This window comes from Peromyscus californicus, unplaced genomic scaffold (assembly GCF_007827085.1).
Source record: "Peromyscus californicus insignis strain IS unplaced genomic scaffold, ASM782708v3 Scaffold_7__1_contigs__length_154581171, whole genome shotgun sequence".
In the NCBI taxonomy this organism is placed as follows: domain Eukaryota; kingdom Metazoa; phylum Chordata; class Mammalia; order Rodentia; family Cricetidae; genus Peromyscus; species Peromyscus californicus.
In genome coordinates, this window is record NW_026294595.1 from 76,724,239 (window position 1) to 76,743,383 (window position 19,145).

At 42.8% G+C, this 19,145-nt stretch overlaps 1 protein-coding gene across 11 annotated transcripts in view; it reads right to left on the bottom strand.

The window, feature by feature from the left end:
* Prr5l (proline rich 5 like) overlaps positions 1-19,145 on the bottom strand; it is a 190,133-nt gene that overhangs the window by 134,197 nt on the left and 36,791 nt on the right. For 2 of the 11 annotated variants that reach the window (XM_052726438.1, XM_052726434.1), the window contains exon 2: positions 14,979-15,040. The exons of the other annotated variants lie outside the window; for them this stretch is intronic. The gene's annotated coding sequence lies outside the window, so the exon portion shown is untranslated. The remainder of the gene's footprint in view (positions 1-14,978; positions 15,041-19,145) is intronic. 11 annotated transcript variants of the gene reach the window in all.

A 19,145-nucleotide genomic window follows, 5' to 3' on the forward strand; every position in this document is an offset into this window, starting at 1 on the left:
ACTTAAGTCCCACTCCATGAGAAGGAATCACCTACCTCACCCCCTACTGCTTGGGTGACCAAGAACCAGAAACTAGATATCCCAGAGACCTAGGGTAAAACCAAACACTACTGACCTAAAAAAAATCAATAAAATGATTCCTGGTGATATTTTGTTATACTCATAGATTGGTGCCCTGTCCAGTTGTCATCAGAAAGACTTCCTCCAGCAATAGATGGGAGCAGGTGCAGAGATCCACAGCCAGACATCATGAAGAGAGAGAGTCTAAACTAGAGGTCTCCATCAAATCCCTCCCCTAGGAGCTCAGGGAACCCTTCAGAGGTGGAGGCAGAAAGATTGTAAGATTTAGAGGGGATGGAGAACATGGTCCTCTGAGTGAACTAAGCAAAACGCGTATGAGCCACAGAGACTGAAGCAGTGAGCACAGGGCCTGCACGGGTCTATACCAGGTCCTCTGCATATATGTTATAGCTATTAGCTTGGTATGTTTCTAGGGGACCCCGACTATGAGAACAGCGCATCGCTGACTCCTGTGCCTGCTCTTGTGACTCTTTTCCTCCTATGGGGTTGCTGTGTCCAACTTCAGTATAATACTTTCTGTTCCATCTTACAATGTTTTATTTTGTCATCTTTGGCTGTTGTCTCTTGGAAGCCTGTTCTTTTCTAGTGAGAGACGAAAGAAAGGGGATAGATCTGGAGGACAGGAAAGGTGGGGAGGAACTGAAAGAATTGGGAGGGGAAGAAACTATAATCAGGATATATTGTATGAGAAAATAATCCATTTTCAATATAAAGAAAGACAGAAATAAAGGAAGGCAGATTTGTAGAAAAGAGATGACACAAAATTACCCTTCAGAATGAGCTCAAATTCTCATTAGGAGAGAATCCCATGACCACTGTGTGTGTGTGTGTGTGTGTGTGTGTGTGTGTGTGTGTGTGTGTGTGTGTGTGTGTGTGTGCGCGCGCGCACGCGCGCGCGCCTGTTTGGGCCTTGAAGTTGGAGAGCATTAGAAATGACTGAGCGTTATTCCACAGGCATCATGGTAGGGCTTTGAAGGGAGAGATGGCCTTCCTTTCAAATCTATGGAAAAAAGAAGGCTTAAGGCAGTGGGGCAAGATTCACAGCTTGTGATCTAGTCTGACTGTTGTAGGTGCCAGAAGTCAGAATGCAGTGAGGCACTGGTAAGGGGTGCAGCCATGATTCAAAGTCGCCTTGGTCCTGGGCAGCAGGCAGGAGACTGGGCTGGGTGCTCCAGCAGTCACAGCAGGTGCCTATCAGTTCTTTGTCCTGAGGGACTGAGTGCAGGGACATGGCTTGATTTCTGGGAGAGAGAAAGTGGCAGCTAAGAGTCAGTGACTTAACAGAAGTGCCACAAAACCATCATCTCGATCATCTATTCTCCTAGGAGGGTCTACTTGTCTTCCCCAAGTCATTTATTTCCCAGCCAAAGCCCTCATCTCCATTTTCCTCCTCTAAGATGGTATATAAGTCCTATGATCATTACTTTTATTTAAGAGCCCAGTTAGGTCACAGGGTACAGGTTTTAACTAAGCAGTATTTGTAGGTGAGTCTGTGAGACTTTCTCAGGTGAGATTGACATTTCTCTAGTGTAAGAAAGAAATGTTAGACTGGGTGGTGGTGGCCCATGCCTTTAATCCCAGCACTTGGGAGGCAGAGGCAGGAGGATCTCTGTAAGTTCAAGGCCAGCCTGGTCTACAGAGCGAGATCCAGGACAGGCACCAAAACTACACAGAGAAACCCTGTCTTGAAAAACCAAAAAAAAAAAAGAAAAAAAAAAAAAAAGAAAGAAAGAAAAAGAAAAGAAATGTTAGAATTCAGTTTCTGCTCAGGCCTTTCACAGATGCTGCCAGGCTCCCTTCTGGGACACTGTGAGCTGGCAGCCTTGCCAGTGTCATTCACCTGGGAAGTGAGTCTACATCAGAAGGATGCCACTCTGTTCCCTACCTATGGGGAGCAGATGAAGTCCTGAGTAATGTATATCATTGGTATGAGCACAGCCATGCCAAGGACCATAGTGCCTCAGACCTGTGGGAATAGCAAAGCCTTCCCTGGGCCAGGCTGTTATGGGATAATATTTTTGTACACTGTGAAGATGTGTCTTTGCCAAGGCACCTTGGCTTAATAAAAGAGCTGACCAGGTGGTAGCTAGGCAGGAGGTATAGGTGGGACAGCCAGATAGGACGCTGGGAGGAAGAAGGGCATCTCTGGAGTTGCAGGAGATGAAGAGAGAAGAAAGAAGAATGTGCCATGTTGCAAAAAGGTCCAGCCATGTGGCAGAGGGTAGACAAGAAACATGGGTTAATTTAAAATGTAAGAGTGAGCTAGTAACAAGCCTGAGCTATTAGCCAAGTGTTTATAATTAATAATAAGTCTCTGAAGAGTTATTTGGAACTGGCTGGTGGGACAGAAAAGTCCACCTACATCAGGCTGAGAGGAATGGCAGAGCCTTTCCTTGGTCTCAGTGTGGGTCTTGAGACCTTTAGCAAAACCTTGTATGCAGGAAGAATCAACTGCAGCCTTCCTCCTGGATGACTGCAAGTGGAGACTACTCTCCTACAGAGGCCTCCCACACAGATTAGCTAATGCCCTCCCTCTTTGTGGTGTTGTCTTCGTTAGGGTTTCTATTGCTGTGACAAAACACTATGACCAAAAAGCAAATTGGGGAGGAAAGGGTTTATTTGGCTTACACTTCAGCAATGCTGTTCATCACTGAAGGAAGTCGGGACAGGAACTCAAACAGGGCAGGATCCCAGAGGCAAAAGTTGATGCAGAGGCCATGGCGGGGTGCTGCTTACTGCCTTACTTCCCATAGCTTGCTCAGTCCACCTTCTTATAGAACCCTGGACCACCAGCCCACGGATGGAACCACCCACCATGGGCAAGGACCTCCCCAATTGATCACTAAATGAGAAAATGCCTCACAGTCAAATCTGTCTCATTAAGGCATTTCCTCAGCTGAGGCTCCTTCCTCTGATGACTCTAGCTTGTGTCAAGTTGACATGCAAAACCAGCCACTACAGGTGTATATAATAAAAGGGCTGCAAGTTAAGGTTTGTGAGTTTCCAGGCTGCCTTTGATCTATTCCATCCTAGCTTTGCTGTGTATCTGTCTTCATTCCTGTCACCCCAGTTAAGTCAATCCTTAAACTGTGAAGGTCATAGGACCCACCCCCTTCCCTGCCTCTTGCCTAGGAATCAGAAAGCCTGACTGTAAGCTCTTGCTGTATACCTCTATAGCTCCAAAAAGGCTTAAAAAGAGTCTCCCTTCTCTGCCATTTCTCTTCAGAGATTCTCTTCAGAAGTCCCACCATGCTGTCTGTCTCTGGTGCTGGGCTGAACTCTCCCCAGACCCCTGCCATGTTGTTATCCTCTGTCTGTTCATGCATTAATAACTCATCTACTTAACTCTTTAGAATAAATGACCACCCCAGGGTCATCTTGAACAATTCACTACATCCAAACCTAACAGGTAGACTCAGGAAAGTATATTGTTCTCCTTGACCTGGGTTTTCTTTTTTTCTTTTTCTTTTTTCAAGTTGGGGTTTCTCTGTGTAGCTTTTGGAGCCTGTCCTGGAACTTGCTCTGTAGACCAGGCTGGCCTTGAACTCAAAGTGACACACTTCTTCCCATAAGATCACACCTACTCCAACAAAGCCACACCTCCTAACAGTGCCACTCAATGAGTTTATGGGGGTCAACTACATTCAAACTACCACAGCCTATATCTTACTTTCTATCTCTGCTTCTGTATTGATGCTCCATTGGCTGTCTCCCAGAGAAGCCTGGCTAACGCAAGCCCCAAACACTACACACCCCTGTGCAGTCACATTTTACCCAGGTACACACATGAACAAAATTCTGCTTTAACTATTCTCTTATCAGTTGAACTCCCATTTCAATTCCTGCCCCAAACTACTTAAGACTGAGCAGATTTATTGCAAATGGCTTTTAATCTCACTAGCATTTCAAAGCAAAGCTAGAACATGGTGTTCTCTTAGAAGGATAAAATTTCTTAGATCATTGGTCTTTTAATAGAACAGCATATAAGAGGTGATCTACCTAGCAAACAAAATTTCTGTATTCTATCAAAATAATTTTCTACAAGTTTCTACATGGCCAGGATTGTTGTAGAATATTATTTTAAGGTGCATTACTTTTGTTTATGTTGCATTTATTTAACTCTGTGAAGCTGTGTTACTGTGTCTGTCTAAAACACCTGATGGTTTAATAAAGGACTGAATGCCAATAGCATGGCAGGAGAAAGGATAGGCAGGGCTGGCAGGCAGAGAGAATAAATAGAAGGAGAAATCTGGGAGGAAAAAAAGAAGGAGCAAGAGAAAGAGGAGGACATCAGGGGCCAGCCACCCAGCTATGCAGCAAGCCATGGAGTAAGAGTAAGACTTTCAGAAGTAAGCGAATGGGAAAAACCCAGAGGCAGAAGGTAGATGGGATAATTTAAAGTTAAGGAAAGCTGGCAAGAAACAAGCCAAGCTAAGGCCGGGCATTCATAATTAAGAATAAGCCTCTGTGGATGATTTATTTGGGAGCTGAGTGGCGGGCCCCCAAAAAGAGCAAAACCAACCAACAACACAGGATAGATGCCTTTGAACTTTTGGTCCTCCTATCTTTGTCTCCCAAGTGCTGGAATTAAAGGCATGTGAAGTAATTTTCATGTCATTGATTATTGAACAGAACAAAATCTTCTTTTGGGGAACTGACCTGTGACTCAAATTTTTCAACATATTTGACAACTTCCCTAAGTCAAATTCTAAATGAAACTCTCTCTCTTTTTAAATATGAGGAATTTTATTATTTTATTTTATTTGCTGACATACTATGTGGCAAAACAGAATTGACACCATACAAAATAACTTTATAAAATATCATTCACATCATATTTAATCAGATTTGCAGCATTCTGTGCATGTTAGGGGGCTGCATAAGGAGGTGAAAAAACACTATACCAAACTTTTAGTATTAGTTTATACACACAGTAAGGACACCAGAAGTAGCTGTTAGGTTTCCCATGAATTTGTTGCAAAAATAGTGCAAACTATTTAACCTAGTAAGCCGTGAAAACAAAGTTGAAAGAGCCCAGCTAAGCTTAAACACAACCAGAGATGCGCAGTGTCTCAGCGTTCAGCTTTCTTTCCCAGCGGTCTTGTCCATGCAGACCACCCGACCAGGTCACTGTGGGTGAGAGCTGAGAAGGAGAGACACACAGGAAGGCTGCCACTCCAAGGCCAGGCTGCCCAGCGGCTGCACGCCAGCCGCGCCTTTAGGGTCCTGCTACTGATTCATGGACACTTGTGAAGTCTGTGTGTAAAAGTTAAGATGCCAGAGCTTTGCACTGACTGTCCCCACCCTGGGGTGATGTGGAGAAGGAAATCAAGGAAGCAGCAGGAACACAAAGGAGCCAGCGGCATGGCCTGCTGAGAAGCATAGTACCCTTTTCCTCTGGTGTGCTTGGGAAAGATTCCTAACATGGGGTGACCTTTAGAACCACATACTGCAGGGAGAAAAACAGAAGGATACCAACGTTTTTAGGTTTTCTTTCAACAGACTACTGGAGTCCAAAAAAACATAATATCTTAACAAAATAAAGTAAAATATAATGCTACATAGAAAAGCTAAAAAACAAACAACAACAAAAATCCAAAAGCCAAAACAAAAGAACAAACCAAAATGCAGCACACGCCGGTCTTGGACTTGAGGTATGTATGTAAATTTCATCACCTGCCCAAAGTCCTCCTTAGGGTAAAATAAATGCTTCCGGCAAGTCAATTGTAGGCATTGATTACAGAGAAAGTGCAAACAGCTCTGAGCTTCATATCCACGTGCAGCATACTAAAGGGGGATGTATTCTACAAGATAGAGCTTAAGTACCAACCTGATGAAAGCCTAAAAACAGAAGAAACCCCACACACATCTAACTAGAATCATCTCTTTTTCTTATTTTCCTTTTTTTGAGATCCTGCAAGGGGGGTCAGGGGGGCGGGCAGAGGAAAGGGAAGGGGGCTCCCAAATCGCCTTTCGGAGTCTTGCCACCAAGTACAGTTGGTTCTCTTCTAAAATCCGGAGATCTCTTTAAAAGAGTAAGACTATACACTAAAGATCCCTAACTTTTACTTCTTATTGGTATAAAATCAAATTCATTAAGACTCCAAAATATTGTGTTACCTCCAAAGAATTGTTAAAAAAGATTGTCGTAGTAGGAGAAGTCTAGAATTGTAAACTGCCAAATATGAAAGTGTGGAAAGTCATCGAGCTCCTATTTTATTTTATTTTCCATCACAAAGTGTTCCTGATTTTAGAAACCATGGGCTGCCGCAGAATGTACATCTGTCTCATCTCCAGCCTGGCCTCCAGACAGCCATGAGCTTGCCCCTCCTCCGCCCATGGTGTTTAGTACTTTTACCACGCAAACCAGGAAATGGACTAGACAACTGTATTGGTGAAATTATTAAGGCCACTCCATGTAGTTAAAAGGGAGGTTTATTTAGTGGCATAACTTACAAATGAAGGGATAGATAGGTTGCAGGGTCTAGGAAAGGCGTGGCACAGTCCGATGGTGATCTCTGAACTCTGCTCCATCTACCTCCAGTGTCCAGGGTCTAGGAACCAAGAGAGCCGGCGCATCCGGATCTCGGGTCTTCAGGGTCCTCTCTTGGCCCCGCCTTGTAGGCGTGACAGTTACCGAAGCCTCAATGGGGGTTGGAACTTCCAGATCAAGGTTGTAATGGCTACCCACTACACAACTGTCCGCTAAATGAAGTGCTCTTGACCCTGAGGTGATGCTGAGATCAAGAGGGCCACTACAAAGCCCCACATTTGTCCTCTCACCTTGCAGAAACACACTTGGCATGTGATAGGATAGGAATACCACATAGGAAGCATTGTCAACCAGGAAGAAATGCTTACTGCCCCGGTTGGCACATCTGCTTTGTTATACATTATTAACAGGTAGAATTCAAAGATCATCTAAGGTTCCTAGAAGGCTGTCAATGTCTTTGCCACCCTGGCACTTGGTATGATATAATACCAGGGCTGGAGAAATGGCTCAGCTGCTTTTCCAGAGGACTCAAGTTTAATTCCCAGTTCCCACATAGTAGCTCACAACCATTTGTATAACTCCAGTTCCAGGGGATCAGACACCCTTTTCTGGCTTCCATGGGTACCAGGAATATACATGGTACACAGACATACATGTAGGCAAAACACCCATACACAGAAAATAAAGTAATTTAAAATAAATAAATGTATTTCATATGTTTCAGAGACAGGTAAATTCCTTTCTCTATTACATTGTGTTGCAAGACTATCAGATCTCTAACCATGTGATCTTATGCCCTCGTCATCCACAGTAGTTACACACCAATGCTATCCTAAATGCTCTTCTAAGCAGTCAAAGGATAAAGTGATTCACCTCATTAATTTTTTGAGAATTTCTTACATGTGTACAATGCATTTTGATCATATTCTCCCTGTGTTCTGAAACCCGTGGAAAGGAGGACAAGACTCAGTACAGTTTCCTGATATCATTGCCTAAGTAACTTTAAGACTGAGTCAGCATACTGAGAGAATTTTCCAGCACAAATGGACTCGTAAAACCGCCAACCCAAGATGAAGCGCGAGAATTAATCCCGCAGGCCTAAATGAAGTGATGAAGAATGGTCATGATTTTTATGGCCTGTGTTGGGAACATTGTTTCTACTTTAATGTTATACTTTGTGGATATAAGGAGTGTTCTTCCCCCTTTTTTTCTTAAAATTTGTCATTTACACGTTTGTAAACAAAAGTGACAGATTCATGTTTTCCTCCCTATACCACACCTCCAGAACTCAGAGACTATTACTGTGACATCTTGTTTCCACAACAGTTTGTCCACGTTCTGTAAGAATTTGTTCTCTGGTAACAGCACATCTGGAGATACTGGGACTATGACAAGCTCTGAGTGATCCGCCATATTTGAGAATGATGCACACAGAGTCCAACTCATGCACCCAAGTTTGTCTTTGTGGAGCTGGTGCTTATAAATCCTGTAACAGTGGCCTAGTTCCTGGATTACAGGGCTCTCTGCCTTCCAGATGAGTGACAAAGGGCATTTTTATGACAGTCTATGGCTTCTGGGGGAAGGAGAATCAGTATTAAGGGTGTGGCCCCTGGTGGCCCCACACCCAAGAGTCTATGGGAAGCACAAACTGGACTTAGTGAGTTAATTTAAAAGAAAGGATACAAAGTTGGTAAGGAATGGGAAAGGGGACAGGTCTGGGAAGAGTAAGGGGGAGGAACATGGGGGTGAATATGATCAAAATATATTATACACATGTAGGAAAGTCACAAAGAATTAAAGCATTATATATTTTAAGTGGTCAATTTCTGACAGTCTTAAAAGGATTAGGATATGATATGTGTACATATATATCCTAATATATACCCTAATATGCATTCTATATATGCCTCACTTATATGTATACACATATATGTTTGTTTACACACACATTACATATATATAATTTATATTTTTGTTTGGGTGTTTGTTTTTGCATTTTAGACAGGTGTTGCTGTCTCAGAATTTTCCTATGTCAGCCTCCCAAGTTCTGGAATTACTTGTGCGTTCTAGCCAACCTGCTTCTAAGTTTAAGATAGTGTCAGGATTTCAACTGTGATGGTTAATCTTGATTGTGAACTTGAGGAGATTTGGTGGAAACAGACTTCTAGGCATATCTGTGAGGGAACTTCTAGATCGGGTTCATTGGGGTGGGAAGACCCGCACTCAATGTGGATGACACCATACTATGGGCAGAAGTCCTGGATGGAATGTGTGTGTGTGTGTGTGTGTGTGTGTGTGTGTGTGTGTGTGTGTGTGTGTGTGTGTGTGTAGCTGAACATCAGCATCTATGCTCTCTGCTTATGGATCGCAGACACAGTGTGAGCTTTTCCCCTGTACATTCCTGTTGTCATTGATGAACTGAATCCTCACGTGTGAGCCAGAACAAACCCTCGGACCTTAAGCTGTTCCGTCAGCTTAACCTCAATAAAAGACAAATTCACTGAAATCTCTAGGTTCTAGTTAATTTTGATAGCAAGTTCGGTTCTCGGCTTCTTAATCTCAAAAGCATTTTAAAGATTCCTTTAAAAAGTTCCAGCCAAGGCAAACTTCAAAGGTTTGTGTGATCAATTACCGCTTTTGCTACATTTATACAAACGTTCCGGCTAAATTTAATGAGGCTGTAGAATTCCTTTGTAAGCAAGACTAATCTAACTTTAATTGTCTTTGATCAGAATGGGAGCAATTATGGACCAAAATGCTATGTTTGGTGGAAAACTATGACCCACCCTTGTGGGTTATTAGATTCTAAGCCATAGTCGTGATCTTCAAGCTATGTTTGCCTCTTTGTAAACTGGATATTTCCATCTAATGGTATGCTAGCAATTAACATTTCTAATTTTTCTCCCATCAGTGAAAACTAAAACTGTGCTTTCCCAAAGCCCTGCAAGCTGAAGCTGGACAATTGATATAACTTTAAAGGAATGATCAGAAAGTTTGGAGCTCCCAAAAAGTTTGTCATAACAAACCCAGTCTCTTATGTTCCACATACCACTAACACCCCCACTCCACTGTGTAAAAATACTTCAAGTCCAATATCTGGAAATCTTTTTGGGTGGCTACATTCTGGATTTAAGCACCCTTTGTGAAACACGCAACCCTGTATGAAGCTCATAGAAAAATACCTATCTGCCAAACACGCTGTTGCCACCTGCAGCATTGGTGGCCAGGAGCACAACTGTACACCTTTCCCAGACAGGGGGACTGCTTCTCTGAGCTCTGGAACAATCAAGTAACTTGGTCCCTTACATAGGGGAGATTCTGATGAAGCCAGTGCAGAGATCCTAAAAACACAACCGATAAGGAGTCCCCCCCCATCCCCATCCCCACCCCAACACCCAATAACTGTCTAAGAGCAGAGCAGAACTCAACAATAACAAGACCAGTTGTGGAATATAGCTTAAGATGTGTTACATTTGTTTATGCTGTGGGGTATTTGCTAATGATATAAAGATGTGTTGCATTCTTTATGTTACATTTGTTTAACTCCGTGAAGCTGTGTCACTTTGCCTGCCTAAAACACTTGACTGGTCTAATAAAGAGCTGAATGGCCAATAGCAAGGCAGGAAAGAGGATAGGTGGGGCTGGCGTGCAGAGAGAATAAACAGAAGAAATCTAGGCTAAAAAAGAAGAGGGAGGAGCAAGAAAAGAAGGAGAGGAGGACACCAGGGGCCAGCCATCCAGCCACACAGTCAGCCATGGAGTCAGAAGGAAAGAAAGATACACAGAATAAAGAAAGGTAAAAAGCCCAGAGGCAAAATGTAGTTAAAGAGAAACAGGATAAGTTAAGTTAGGAAAGCTGGCGAGAAACAAGCCAAGCTAAGGCAGGGCATCCATAAGTAAGAATAAGTCTCTGTGTATTTACTTGGGTGCTGGGTGGCGGGGCCCCCAAAGAGAAAAACAAACAAACAAACAAAATAACTACAAAAACCATCTAGGGATGGAAACTTTGCTACAGGAAAAGAAGACTGACTCTGTCAGTGGAATGAGAAGGTGGCACTGTACAGACATTGTCACCAACTGTCGGGTCTGCCGTCTCATTTCCTAAGGCTCACCCATCTTTCCTAAGTCATTCGAATGTCTGTCAGCATCCTTTACTGCTCTCATTTTGCCAGCACGGTGTTCTATAAGCCACTTCCTTACGTCACATTTTCCCATGAACTTCCACCTAAGAGAAGGAAGTCTTGCCTGTCTGTGTGTGTGTGTGTGTGTGTGTGTGTGTGTGTGTGTGTGTATGTGTGTGTGTGTGTACATGTGAATGTGGAGGCGCTAGAGGTCAGCCTCAGCTGTTGTTCCTCAGAAACCATCCACCATGTTTATTGTGACAGGGTTTCTCATTGGCTGGGTCAGCTGGCTGGAGGCCCTCCCCTTGCTTCCTCTTTTGGGATTACAAGTGTATGCCACAGCACTCTGCTTTTTCCCATGGGTTTTGGAAACTCATATCCTCACGCTTGCATGGCAAGAACTTTACTAACTCAGTCTGGCTTCAGCCCAGCAACCTGTGTTTTGTCAGTTTAATTTGAAGTCTTCTAAATACTGAATATAAAAGCTAGAGGGAAACCGCTTTCTCTCCTCAGGATAAGTGAATCAGTCCATCCCACAGGTGGTATGAAATTGATAGCTAGCCATTATATAATAATTCCTCTTTTTTTTTTTTCCGTTCAGTGCTCTCAGCCAAGAGATACAGAATTAGGAGTGACTAAGTAAACATGGAAGCAATCATTGTTCCCACCCCCTTTGGCTTGCCTGGGAGATTTCACACCAGTACACTTCCTCTCACTGGCATCTGGAGGAGTCTACCAGATAGCAAAAGCTGGCTTTACTTTCATTACCCCCAGCTAGGCAAAGTTTGAACAAACACTTACCCTGACGTCTAATTGAGTCCTTAAGAATGGTTTAGATTTTTAGAATAGCTGTGAACTTTCCAGGGGCTGTTTAGCAATTGGTTCAAGGGTTCAGCAACTTTGGAGTAATCTAATGGAGCTTCTGTCAAGATACCACCTTGTGGGCGTGTCGGGGGTGGGAGAGGAGCACATGGAAGACCCACAGGGATGCAGCCAGTCAAATGAAGAATATAGGGTCTTCTACAAGACAAATGATCCACCCAAGGCCTCCAACAAGTGGAACTGGGGCAATTAGAGGGTACAGAGGGAAGAGAGGGAGAAGGACGGGGACCTCAGACATAGACGGCTCAAATTCAAGGCTGAATTCTTCCCTAATTCCAGCAAACAGAATGTTTAAGAGTGTGTGTGTGTGTGTGTGTGTGTGTGTGTGTGTGTGTGTGTGTGTGTGTATGTGTGTGAACACATTGTGGGGTAGCTATGAAAGATTCAGTCAGAAATGAATCACAGAATATGTGTGATAGTGACAGTGGTGTGTACATAGATGTAGGCATGCATGTGTGTTATCCTTGTCCACTAGAGATACTACTTAGGGGTTAAAAACAATGACAGCACCTTCAATTTGCTTTACGTAGAGCAGAAAAGGAAATGTGCTGCATGTTGGTGGGGGGGAGAACACAAATTGAGTAAGGACAGAAAAATGTTAAGCGTTGTTAAAGTGAGTGACGGCTTCATGGAGGCTCATGACACTCTTCAAGTATTGGGAGTTCAAGACTGTAAATAACAAAAGGCAAAGCAAAACCCACATGCTGCCGCTGCTGGCATCCTCCAATGAAAAATGGGATAAGTAATTTCCAATGTTACAACAAGAGTAATAAAAGATGTGTTTACCTTGAAGGAAGGAAGGGAAGAAGGGAGGGAGGGAGGGAGGGCAGAATAGAGGGAGGAAGAGAGGGAGGGGGGAAAAGAGAGGAACGGGGAGAGGAGGAAGGGAGGACAGGCCAGCACTTTTGCAAGCCTCACAGAAAATCTTCCTGAGGAAAGACTTTAGAAATACATAAGAGCAAGAATGCACGTTTATTTTTCCTCAGATCTCTAATGCCTTGCAAGCCATAAAAAACAATCTTAAAGTCCACCAAAAATGAGTTTTCCTTCCAGTGAAGGACATTTCGGTGTATTTTACCAACATGGAAAACAGTGTTGAAGAGTATTTACTATCATAAAAATGTACCCAAACATTTCAAAATAATCAGTTTACTATCATCAGAATTTTACTAAAATTAAGAAAATGAAAATATTACATCTCAGAAATCAACAATGATTTTTCTCTGAATAATGAGATAAGTAAGAATAGGCTAAGATTCTTAATGTTTAATATCATTGTACAAGTTTTAAAAGCACTGTTTTTTGCACTAGAAATTTTCTGTTTATTTTTGTTTATTCCCTAGAGTTTTCTATTTTCATGATAACACACCTAAAAGTAAAGTGTATTGTTGTGATTCTGTTGATATTGTCAACTTGACAGGCTCTGGAGTCACCAAGGAGACAAACCTCTGGGCATGCTTGTGCAGAATTCTCTAGGTCAGGCTAACTGAAGTAGGAAGACCCCCAACAACTGTAGACAGCACCATCCCATAGTGGGGAATCCCGGTCTGAACAGAAAGAGAAAGCCAGCTGAGAATTAACATTCGGGTATCCCTGCTTCCTGACTGGAAGTGTAGTGTTGCAAGGTCCTGCCTCCAGGACTGCCCTGCAACAGTGGACTACACTCTCAACTGTAAGACAAAATACTCTTTTCCCTTTAATGAGTTTAGGCCTGTGTTTTGTTGCAGTAACAAGACAAATAACTGATACAGTGTCCCATGTGGCTTTTTATGTGGACAGATGTTACCACACCCCAGATTGAGATACAGAGCACTGGATACATCAGGGAAGTCTACACACCTCTTCCTTGTTCAGCTCCCACTGCTGCTAACCACCCCTGTCCCTCCACCCCCACCCGCCACCTCCCATCCCCCACCCCCGCTTACAAGTAACCACAATTTTAGCTTGCACAAATGTTCAAACATGTATGTTGTTTTTTAGCATCATCTAAATGAAATTATATAATACATATCCCTTTGTATGTGGTTCTTATAATCTAATACAATATCAAATTCATCTATACTCTTGTATGTGTTGATTTTTTTCTGTAAGCTATACAGAATTCCACTACAAAAGTATACAATCATTTATTTATCTAACATCTTGTTGCTGTGACATTTGGATTGTTTCAAGTTACTGACCATTAGGAATAATTCTATAAACTTTTTCTTTTTTGTTTAAATCTTTTTGTGAACATATCTACTTAGCTCTCCTGGGTTTATACCTAGTAGTTAAATAATTGGCTAGCTTTATGGTAACAACCAAATAGTTCTCCGAAGAAGTCATGCTATTTTTATTCCCACTAACGATATGCAAGACTGTCAGCTGTAACCCACCTAGTCAACACATACAATCATCCCCCTTTTAAATGTTAGTCTTAGTAAGTCTGGGGAGACAGTCTCCAAATACTCACCAAACTGGCAGCTGATAACATGGAATAGACCAGGATCTTTTTCATTTCAAATGACATAATTTGAGGTCAAAATGGTGTCAGCAAAAACAGGGACTACGGGTTCACAAGGCTGGGAGGATAAGTCAGTTTTTCTCAGCTCATGTCAAGGCACGCACAGCAAATGATCACAGAGCCCACAGAAGAATCTTATGTTGAGTCGACTACTGTTGCAGTTGGAGGGAGACTGCTAACCCCAGGCAAAATGACTATGAGGCTGAAGGAACCAACATTTCAGGATAATGATAGCCTACTGTCATTAGTGGCTGGGCTAGAAAGCTCCAAGGCAGGTATAAGGGATTGTTAGGGGAAGCAGAGTAATAGGTCAGACTTGGACTTGGAATCAATGATGTCAGAACCTACTTCTTACCAGCCCAGTTCTCCTCTTGTTTCATCTCTTTGTTTTGGACCTTATCTTTCTCCAGAGGCTGGGCATGGCAGCCATACCAAACCCTCAGGTTCCATAAACGTCTGAATATAAGAGTGGGAGTTATACTAGGTCCTAGTGCTTCTGTAGGAAACTGCCTGTCACATGCTGGGTAGCTTTGAAAAATAGAAATTAGCCTCTTGCAAGTCTACAAACCAGCAGGTTCCTTGTATGTGGGCTCGACTTGTAGCATCATGGCAGCCTGCTTCTATCCTCAAGTGACATTTTCCTCATTCATTTCTTCTCCTCATTCTCTAAGGACACTTAGTTGTATCAGAATAGGGTCCACTGTTGTGTGGCAATATCCTCTGAGTGAAAACCTTCCACTTGGAAGGAAAATTCCTTAAGACACAGAATGCTCTAAAGGGGGGGGGTGTGGAACATTCTATCATGCAGGGAAGCTGTCCTAGTTAGGGTTACTATTGCTGTGATAAAACACCATGACCAAAGCAACTTGGGGAAGAAAGGGTTTTGAGATAAACTTACACTTTCCGGCAAAAGTCCATCACTGAGGGAAGTCTGGGCAGGAACTCAATCAAGACAGGAACCTGGAGGCAGAAGTTGATGCAGAGGCCATGGAGAAGTGTGGCTTACTGGCTTGCTCCTCATACTTGCTCAGCCTGCTTTCTTACAGAATCTAGGACCACCATGTCAGGGGTGGCACCACCCACAGTGGTCTGGGTCCTCCTCCATCAGTCACAAATGGATAAAATGTCCCACAGCTAGATCTTATGGAGGCATTTTCTTAATTGAGATTCCCTCTTCAGATGACTCTTCTTATGTCAAGCTGACATAAAACTAGCCAGCACAGAAGCTTATTAGCCCTGGAAATTACAAACCCAAAGGCTTCAGGAAATTCCCAAAACTAGCCAGAGTCAGTAGGTCCTTCCCTCCCCAAGAGTCTGTAAGCCATCAGGACAGCTGAGAGATACCATCAGACAAGCTGGGCTACCTGGAAGAGGCAGAGACTGGTGGACCTGCCTGGACGCTTGTTGCGTTGCCTACACATTATGCAGTGAGTTCCACGATCCTCGCTCTTGCGAACCCTCACCAGTGCTGGGTTAGGCTTTTGATGATGTCTTTGTCATTTCTTCTCCTGGAAACAACCCCTCCCCCACACTCCTGTAAGTAACTCCAATATAACTCATTGGTTCACTAAGTTGGACTTCGGCAGTTTCCTTATTTGGACTGTTGTGGATATCACAAAACATCCACCCTAAATTTGTTAGCCAGCCTCATGTTACTACATTGAAATACCTGATGCAATTAATTTACAGAAAAGGGCTTTATTTTGGCTCATAATTCTGGAGGTTCCAGTCCAAGCCTGAGTATCTTCATCTTTGGTTCACACTAGTGGAAGCCACATAAGGTGTTTGGATCATGAGCTCTGAAGCAGAGAAAAGTACCAGAAGAGGAAGAGGGCAGTGTGTCACAATCCTGGTTGAAGGCACACCCACAATGACCTAAGGCTAGATCTGTACAGTCTGGAGAGTGATCTACAATAGCTGCGGGCTTTTGTATTGCATGGCTGAGTTTATTAAGTCTACAGCAAGCAGAAGTAAAAGAATAATGGGTAGCAGGGAGAAGCAGTGAACAGTAGCTAGGTGTTCACAATAGCTAGCAGAGGCCACTGGAGTCGCCCACCTGAGAGTAATCAAAGGGTAACACCGTCGAATCAGCTTACAAATACCCAGAAGAGCTCAGCTTTGGAAGACCCACTGAGGCAGCCAGCCTGGAGTTCCCAGCTGGTAGTCCTGGGCCTGCAGCGTGTCCTGTTGGGTGAGGCTTCTAAGTAAAATAGCAGATCGCAACCTAGAGGTAACATTATCAAATCAATACTAACAGTCATCTGACAGAAACCTACTGGGGAAACTGAGGCAGTCAGATAGAGTTTCTGATCCAGAGAATTTGGGGCAGAGGGTCTCCTCTGTCCTCTTGATGGATAAGTTTCCATTCTTCCCTCTCCTCTGTAGGCATTTTGATATTATATGATAAACAAGGTAACTGTGGTTAGAAATAGTTCACCTTTTAGCTGTTCTCAAGAACACAACTGTTTTTTAAATTTACTTTTATTTATGTCTGTGCCTGAATGTATGTGTGTGTACCATGCATGTACAGGTATCCTTGGAGGCTAGAAAAATGCACTGGATCCCCCTAGAGTTACAGGCAGTGGTAAGTCACTTAAGGTGAGTGCCAGGAACTGAGCGACAAGTGCCCTTATCTGCTGAACCTTCTCATAGGCTCCCACATATTTTAAAGACACTTAGCTGCTTTCTAGTTTTATTCCTTGTTAGGAGTTAGGGCACCATGCCACCTTTGTCCAGAGAGTTTTTGAGGAGACAAACGAGGGCCTGCTGGCTCCCAAAATCTACTTTCAATCAATTTAAACACTCCATGATGATTTACCAATAGAACATACATTAAAACCTTTTACTAGTCCCCACTTCCTAAGGATTTGATCACTTTCCTGGATACCAAGCCTTCAATACACAGGCCTTTGGGAAGCATTATTGGTATACATGCCATGATGACACTGACCAAGTGTGATCATACCTTAATTACAGCCCAGTCTACAGCCCCAGAGACTCCATTTCTAAAGAAGACCATATTCATAGGTGCCAAGGATTAGAACTTCAATCCATCTATTGGTATAGGGCCTACAACAGGAAGGCTACTCTATTGCTTCAACTTCTAATGTCAGGGCAATGTCTAACCCAAGCTGCATGGCCATTGCTTTAACTTGCTACCATGTCACAGGATGCTTAGTTTGGGTCACATTCTCCAGACTATGATGAATCCAGAGGTGGGTGGTCATAGGCAATGATGGTCAAATATTCAAAAACTACATGAAGTAGATAAGGAATTCTTCAAAGAAACCAAGAATATAGTTTATACCATACTAAAGTACGTCGGTCGGTCAGCTAAAAACATTATCTGCCATGGTTCCAACCCAGAAGTTAAATTATTGAGTTTATTTTTTTTGTGTTATATTTATTATGAATTTATTTTTAGGGTTCATTATATTAAGTATACTGGTATGGAAACCTTAGGGACAGATGCCCAAACTACTAAAAACATCTGCTTCAAACCATTACTAGGGGTTGGAAAGATGACTTGTCTGTTAAGAGCACTCTTTACTCTCGCAAAAGCACTTTCTTATATAAACCTGTTACTATACTAGAAAATATCCAACTATAATAGTTAGAAACTTTTAAAAGTTAAATAAGCATTTGTTGCTTTCATAATTATAGAAAAAATTATAGAGAGAATTCCAAATAAAATTCCTACAAACAATTATAATAAACTGTAGTATGTACAGGGTATTGTATGGCAAGCCCCATATTAAATATGCTATATGTTGTATCTCACTTAATCCTCATGCCAATCCCATGAAGAGGAATTTAGAAATAATCTCATTTTACAGACACAGAAATCTCAGAGATTTCAAGGATGTAAACAGTCTGTTAGATCCTGCACAGTTAAATAGATAGATAGATAGATAGATAGATAGATAGATAGATAGATAGATAGATAGATAAAAAAGGCTAAACAAAGATGGAGTCCTGCTATTCACAAGTCCAAAGCCACCCCCCTGAACTCGTCTAGGCACAAAGCTGTGATTCTGATCCCCACAGCACCTTTCAAGGGAGGGCTGATCAAGGATGAGGAGATGGACACTCACAGAACATACGTATCACAGCATGATCCTGCAGCTAGTGATTATGTAAAAGGGTGAACTGCGGGGCACTGGGTGTTATGTCTCAGAGATTAACTGGCAAGATGATGGCTATCTGGAGGGGAATGCCAAAGCCTGGCACTCAAGAGACTTCAATGACTAGGTTCTCGTTTTCTTTTTGATTCTGAGGAATAAAGGCTCAGAGAAGTTTTGGAATGAGTTCAAGTCAAAACAGCAAGTGGCATCAGCTCAGCCAGGACACATGTCAGGTCTTCTGTGCACGCGGGGCTTTTTCTTTTTTTTTTCCTTTTTTCTTTAAGCTCGCAGCCCTGTGGTTGGTGAGCAATGTATAGAGAGCAGCTGCTGAAAGTGCTTGGCGTGGGAATCCACCCCACCTTCCCGAAATCCAGCATTCAGAGCCTGTGCGCCTCCTTTACTTCAGTGAAGAAACCCTCTTCTCCTGCAGGTGGCTGTGGAGGGTCTGGTCCCTTCTACTGGACACGTGACGCATGCTACCCCAACTTAACTCTCTTTCCAGAGAATTTGAATTTTGGCTATTTTGGTATTGAATTTGTCATTTTTCATTACAGAGCTTAGAACCAGCTTCCATTGTTCACAACCTATGACCCTTAATCAACAGGAAACCCGAGCCAAATACAGGAAGATGTACTTGGTTAGACAGTGGATCCTAAGTTGTGTGATTGCTCTTAGTACATGCACTTTCCCCGATGGTCCAAATTTTCTTATGAGAGTTTTTTCTTTCTTTCTTTCTTTCTTTCTTTCTTTCTTTCTTTCTTTCTTTCTTTCTTTCTTTCTTTCTTTCTTTCTTTCTTTCTTTTTTGAGACAAAGTCTCTCTCTATAGCTCTCTCTATCCAGGAACTCATTGTGTAGACCAGGTTGGCCTTGAACCCACAGAGATCCATTTGCCTTTGCTTCCTAGTGCTGGCATTGAAGGAATGCAAAGCCACAGCCAGCT